Below are 7,390 nucleotides of genomic sequence, written 5' to 3'. Positions count from 1 at the left end.
TTCCCAAGGGGACCCTGGTCTCCCTGACCTGTTGAGGAGACAGGGCACTGTATCAGTATACCTCTTCCTGCTTCTCAGGTTATAGAGTGGGGCTAGTGACCCCAGGAAGCAGAGTGATGAACCCATTTGTGGATTGCGGTCCTATCTACACTCTCAGAAGGCAGTGAGCAGTGATATTTGGCTCAGTTCTGGCTTTTGCAGGGTCATGAATGGAGTCCTGAGCTGGGGATAGGATGGTAGGTAGACTAGAAAGAGGTTGACAGATGTGGGTTCAAATCCAGCTTTTACCACTTGCTCCTGAGTGACCTGAACACGTCTCTTTACTTCAGTATCTTCATCTGATAAATAGGAACCGTCACATTTCCCTTGAAGGCCACTTGTGAGGACTAAATGGCCTGCAATAGGTTTCTTTCCCTCCTTTCCCTCCCACCCTTTCAGAAATGCTTCCCCCAGCAGTCCCTGGATGACAGAGGCCATCTCCCTCTGGCTAGGGAGCTCTCCTCGGACCCTGCTATGGACCCACGGAGGAGGCCTGCCCGAGAGGGCCGCCTGAGACCCAGCTGTGGGTGGCCCTGCCCTCATCCAGAAAGAAAAGATCAGCTTGAACCAGAAACTCCCCAACTGCTCCCAGCAGCGCGTCCCCGGAGGGAGTTTGCAGGCAGAGTAATGTATGGCCCCATTTTTAGACGTCGCCGCATTCTATTTGCCGGAGATCTGTGTTTTATTGCCGTATCAGTGTTTCTAAATTGCACTATATTTTCTTAGCTTGATGGGAATTTACAGCACCTGGATTGGAGCGAAATTGGGCTCTTCCCGCAGCTCGGAAATCACGGGGTCGATTGCTATGGCTGTTGCCTCCCCCTCGGACTGTTTCTGCTAATTATTCATATTAAGAAGAATCCGAATCTGAGAAAGGACGCCCAGGAGGCCCACTTGGCGAGACGTTCGCGAAGGCTGGGAGGTCTGTGGCTGCTCCCTATGGAGACCCAGGCCGCCCAGGACAAGGCAGGAGGGCTGTGGCGTGGGGCGCTGAGGCAGAGATGAATTCCAGGCTGGGGAGCAGCCAGCCTCGGGCCTGGCGTGTCCTGGGGAGCACTACACGTTAGGTTGACAACCAGAGTAAAAAAAGCAGTAATGTTGCACTTTTGGATATCCCTTTAGTGACCTCAAAGCACTTCCATGTCTTCCTAATTCTCCTGTGAGGAAAAGAGAACAGGGACCATCAACCTCATTTTACAGGTGAGAAAACTGAGGGCGTAGGGGACCAAAGCACAAGGTAGAGCTGGGATTAGAACCCAGGACTGTGTGGCTCCAACCTGGTGTTTCCTCCCTCCCCCACACACTTTGTAGGGTTTGGTTCCCTCTCCATTTTCACACTGGCGACCTGGAAGGGGTGCTCTCGTTTACAGAGCCCTCGCTGTGTGACAGTCACCGAGTTGAAGGTTCCCGGCATCGTCTCATTTAACCCTCCTAGAGGTGGGTATGACGTAATCCATTTTACAGAGTAGCTTCAGGATGTTAAGCCACTTGTGCAAGGTCACACCGGGACTCCTAAGTGGCAAAGCTGAGATTCAGTCCCAGGAATATCTAATTCCAAAGCCCGCTCTTAGCCACCTTGCTCCACTGTTCCCAGGAACACCAGCAAATCCAACTTCTGCTGATGCAGGAATGAGTGGCCCCAACCATGGGGTGGGAATCCTGGTGCATTCTGGGAGTCAGATGGTGCCTGTCTGGTGCTGCCATTCAGCAGAGTGCTACTTACACGGGGAAAGCCAGGGTGCTCAGACTGCACCCTGCATTTGAAATTCACAGTTTCCCCAGCTCCAGCCTCCCGGGAGGCTGCAGTCCCACCCAGGGTGCTGGGCAGGGAGAGGAGGCAGTCACGAGGACCCAGCTGGGGACCGCAGGAAGTCCTGGCCTGTCCCTCTGGCAGGTCCTGGCAGTTTATCTCACTTGGCAGTGATCCTCCGTCTAAAAGCACGTCTGACGTTTTTGCAATAAAGTTAATGGACTTCTCCATCTTAGAGCAGCTGAATTCTCTTGCAGCAGATGTTGAGGGTTATGGATGCTCTAATTAGGAAGCTGCCTTTGGCACTGAGGGAAGGAGGGGAGTCTTTGCGACGTTGGCTGCCCCGTGAAGGCCCCCTGCCAAACTGCTTTCCCGTAGCTTGCCAGGGCAGACCTGCTGCAGCAGAGAAGAGAGATGTTCCTCTCTGCCCCCACCTCCCACTTCCCTTCCAGCACCAACCTCACCTCCAGAAGGGCTCCCAAGGTTGGGCCATGGACTCCGAAGTCTGAGCCACCACCAACAGGGTTTAGTGTTGCAATCAAATAAAACTTACACCCAAGTTAATCTGACACGTTTATTGATGTGCATAATTGTTATTGGACTGCACTGCAATTAGGCATAAATGGTAGGTCGTTCCTGTGAGTGGCTGTAATTAGTAATTCTCGTTTTTGGCCCAATCAAGTTTGGATTTCTGTTTTTTTCTATAAGCATGGAAGTTCCCCAGTGTCTGTAAACAACATTGATTATTGACTGTGTTCTGATTCACTCATTCATTTAGTCATTCACTCATTTATCAAATCTTTGACATGGAGGTCCCAGCTGGAATGCCTCATTTTCATGCTGATGCTGGGTAATTGTGGGTGAGTTATTCTACTTCTCTTAGCCTCAGTTTCCACATCTGTGAAATGGGGACGATAGCCCCTAGCTCATAGGGTTATGGTGAGAATTCTGTGAGATGAGGTATGCAAAGTGCTAAGCACTGTCCTAGGTCTAGAGTTGTCGCTCAAGTAGCTAGAATGTATTATTATTATTGTTATTATTATTTTATTATTAATGAGAACTTCTCCTGGAAAAGAAAGAGCGGAGCACCAAGAGCTCTTAACCTTTGGTCTTCAGATGAGAGGGTGATTCTGAGGGCAGAGGGGACCTGTCCCTTGGACTTTGCAGGGGACTGGGGGTCAGGGTGATGCAAGAGGTCACAGAGCCAGTGACATTTGGGTTATGGCAACTGCTGTGACCTTATTCCCGCCACACCCCCTTCAGGTGAGTGGGGCTGGGAAACTTCTGATTTTTCACATCTTTCATCTCATCGCTGCCCAGCTCTAAGGAAATACGGGGGTGAGTTAGACTACCTCATAGAGGGAAGTGCCCACATAGGGCAGAAGGCTCTTATTAAATGCTTGACCTGCTCCTGTCCCTGAAGATGCCTTATCAGACTTGAGAGAGTTCCAGAGGCTGAATTAGGGAGAAGGAGGGGAAGCTGGCTCTCATAGTATACTAAAAGTAAAGGCTTTGGGCCAGAGAGACTGGACAGAGGACAGACATTCTCGGAGGAAAACCTCTCCACATCTAGGAGCCTTTGGACTCACTGGGGAAGACATGAGCTTCGCCAACACACCTCACTGGGAGAAAATGTGTGAGGGAGGCTCAAAGGGCCAGGAGGTAGTGAGGCACTGGAGGCTCCTTGAGCCGGGGAGGCAGATAGCCCTGGAGCGTGGGCAAGTAATGTGGCTTCTCTGAACCTCAGGCTGTTCATCTCTAAAATGGGGTCATAGCAGATGCTGTCCGTGTCTTACACATATCTTCTGCCCTTACCACTTCTGCACAAGCCCCCCAGTTTCCTACTGCCACCACCTGCATTGCTTTCCCTGAGGCTTTATCCTACCCCAGAGCCCACCTTGCACCTGTGGCATGCCAGAAGCACGTGGGATTGCCAACCTCCAGAGAGCAGCCTAGACCAAAGCTCTCTCCCCCTTGAATGGGAAACTGAGTTGCTTATTATATGCTGTTCCCAGAAGTCCCTGGGGGGATGGAGTCCCAGTTGCTTCCCATCTTTTCCCTTGCATCCTGCTGGGTACTGGCAACTCTGTCTTCAAGGAGCTCCAGCTACTGAGGAATTGGGGACAGAGGCCTGGGCCAGGCTGAGCTGACACTTAGGTCTTTAGAAATAAAGGACCAGGGCCCTCCTGTGACAGAGGCAGGACCTGGGGGCTTGACTGGCAGGAAGTCCTGTGCTCCAGGGCGGGGCAGCTGCTCCGGAAGGCATCTCCACAGGGCCTCCTCTTCCCAGATCCCCCCTGGAGGCTCAGGCAGGCACTAATCCCCTAGGGGGAGCTGGTCCCAGCATAGGCCACCCGGCAGAAAGGCTTCATCAGCGGCCTCATTTGCATAAGATAATGAAACTGCAGTAAAAATAGTAAAAGAAAAAATGGCCTGGCAACTTTGTTTCCATAATGACAGATGCTTTTTAAACACTCAGCTTCTGTTTCCCAAGGAAGCACCATCAGGACCCCAGGGGAGCCGCGTGCCCTGGCCCAGCCTGATTCTTGGAATGGCAACCTGCAGCTCCAGGCGTGCCCGGCCCTGACCTCCCGCTGCTCCAAGCTCACTCCAGATAGACTTGGGGGTGGGGGGAGATGAGGGAGCCGGGGAAACGGACAGAAGGGCAGAGAAGGACCCTCCCGAATAGTAGTGAGCCTGATGTCTCACACTTAACTTGTGCTTTCATAGGAAGATTTTTCTTTTATTCTCACATGAGCTCCCTGAGGCAGTCAAAATGGGCATCCCCACAGCACAGGTGAGAAGCTAAGTCTTATGAATGATCCAAGGTCACCTGGTTAAATTAGGCGGGCAGAAGGGCCTTGAAGCTTGTCCCGGATTTTTTTTTTTTTGGAATTACTCCTTTATTTAGTGCCCTGGAGGTTTTTATACCCCGGGACTTTGCACATGTTAAGATTCAGAAGAGGTGAAAAGTATACGTTTCTTTAAAGATGGGGAAGGGCCCATAGGTGAAGGAGACTTCTTTTTCAGATTCTTTCTCAGGCAGTTCAGACTTCGGGAAGAATACAGATGGAAGTTTAAGATCTTCCAATGGATTCCCTTGAAACTATCACGGCTTCCTTGGTCACTGAAAAATCTTCATGATTCAGGCCAGAGCTTTAAGACCATTGCTCTCTAGCAGTTAGCACACTCCTGTGTTTGCTAAATACTCCAAAAGGAGTAAATGAGTGCCTATATTAATTAGAACCATGGGATGGAAGTGTTACTACTAGAATCCTTGGGTTGGTGAGTCATCGTCATCAGGGTGGGTTGGCTTAACTCAAGCGGTTACTCCGTCCCATCGAACTGCTGTTCCTGATTCTGACATGAATGATCAGAGGCCCTTGCCACAGGAGATGGCAGGAGAGAGGGCATGTCCCTGACCTGTGGGAGGTCAAAGCCAGCTCAACGGGTCTCAGACCTCTGTGCTCTGGAAAGGGTGAGACAGCCAAGGTCAAAGGGAAGGGAGCCCTTGACATTGAGGGTGCAGTTATCGGGGATGGGACTTCCCCAGACCTAGAGGCCAAAAAGGAGCCTAACCAGAATCTGCTCCAGAACCATCTTGGCCTATCAGCTCCAAGCCACCTGGGCTTCATGACTGCCTGGGGAGCAGAAATGACAACCACCACAGTAATGATGATGGTGATGAATAAAACAAGGGAGAAGGGGCTTGTTCCACAGCTCAGAGGGAAGTCTCTAGTCTAGTCCCACTTGGTTGGAGGTGCGGAGGTGCCTTGACACACCATCACCTTCCCTCTAAGTGTTCAGGACCGAGCCCTGATTTCCTGATTCAATAAAAGAGGGCTTGGCCACGTGGGCTCTGAGCAAATTCTCAGGCTACAGATGGCTCTTCGCTCGTGCAAGATGGCCAGGGGGCGTCACCTGGCTGCTAAGGAAGCTGTCCTTATGGAGTTGCTGAGAAGGATGTCTAGTGGGGCACACGTGCCCAGGTCTATACTGGCCTCATGCAGGTAGAGAATGGGGTCCACTCCCTGGAATCGTCTGGGACTGGCAACCTGGGGGTCCCTCCACGTCTGACTCCGTTTCTGTCTGGCAATCCCTCCCCAGGTTTCTTCCTCCAGCCTGTGGAATCTTGAGCCTAATTTGGGAAGTGGTGGAGGGAGAATGGGATCCTATGTCCTTCCAGATGCTTTGGGTCTTACACCAGAACCCAGATCTTTGAACTTAAAACCTGAGTATTTGCCCATCTTTGATTTCTCTGTGCCTTTGCCACTCTAACTCTTGGAATATTGGGGAGGGGTCCAGTTATTCGTTACTTTCCCTCCACGATAAAAGCTGCCATCGGTTGAGCTGTACAGGTGCAAGGCAGCTACAGTGTCATTGAATCCCTACAACAGCCCTCTGAGATGGGTCTTAGCCTCTCTTTTCTGCAGGCGAGGAAACTGAAGCTTGAAGAAGACACAGCAAGGGACAGAGCCTAGCAAGTTCAGCTCCCACGTCCCTGATTGTACTGCTTGGTGGGGCTTGTCATCAGGCCTAGAGAGGGGCCCTGAGTGATCTGGTGTCCCCTCCAGCCTAGATATTCTAGGGCTTGATGAGAGGGAGGAAGAGGGCAGTGCAGTGGTAGGACTGAATTAATAAGCATTTCCGATGAGGCGAGTGAAGGGTTAAAAGGGGGCGGGTCCAGCTCTGTGAGGCTGTTGAATGGGGTGGATGGGCCTGGGTCTTCACAGCTTTGAGCAAGAGGGTGTCCTGAGGCCATGCTGCACACTGCTCCCCTCTAGGGCTTGGCTACTCTCTGTGCGGGCGAAGGACCAGCTGCCCAGGCCTCACCTGGGAGCTTGTCAGCAGTGCAAACTCTCAGGCCTGTCCCAGACCCACTGAGCCAGAGCCTTAGGTTTAACAAGGTCCCCGGGGCATGTGTATGCTTAAGTGTGAGAAGTGCGGGTCTAGAGCCAGTTCTCAGATATACCCCTTTGCTGAGAATGTCCCCATCCAGCGCCCTCTGCTGAAGGGGTGGCAGGTGATTTGGAATTGGGACATTTTCATACTAGGTCATTGCTGTTGGGCCCTGGAGCAGGGGGGACTTGAAACCAGATCTGGGGTGGCTAGTTACTGCCATGAACAAGGAAAAGGGTTGGTGGGGGCGGGGAGAAAGAAAGAGAGAGAGAGAGAGAGAGAGAGAGAGGGAGGGAGGGAGGGAGGGAGAGAGAGAGAAAGGGAGGGAGGGAGAGAGAGAGAGAGAGAGAGAGAGGAGCTTGGCTGTGCTTCCAGCAGACCCCATATAATGAAGTCTCTTTTTGCTCTGGTTGGAGAAGGTCTCTGTTCTTGCCGCAATGATCCCTGACTGAGGAACCTTCTTGAAGGTTTTTCTCCTGGGGGCTCAGTGCATTTGAACTAGGAGCCAGTGTCCTGGTGCCTGGAGATGGAAGGAGCACGAAGGGCATTGATCAAGGAGAGGCAGAGGCAGAAATAGCCCCGCTAACAGCAGCTGGGGACTGAGCCACACCAGCCACCTGGCTGCGCCCCCATCCCCCTCCCCCAGCCGAGGCATGGCCTCCTAATTGCCTTCCCCTCCCTTCTTTGCCATCCCTCCTTCAA

The sequence above is a fragment of the Globicephala melas genome, chromosome 1, assembly GCF_963455315.2.
Source record: "Globicephala melas chromosome 1, mGloMel1.2, whole genome shotgun sequence".
NCBI lineage: Eukaryota > Metazoa > Chordata > Mammalia > Artiodactyla > Delphinidae > Globicephala > Globicephala melas.
The sequence above is the reverse complement of the archived record's forward strand: the minus strand, read 5'-3'. Positions refer to the sequence as shown.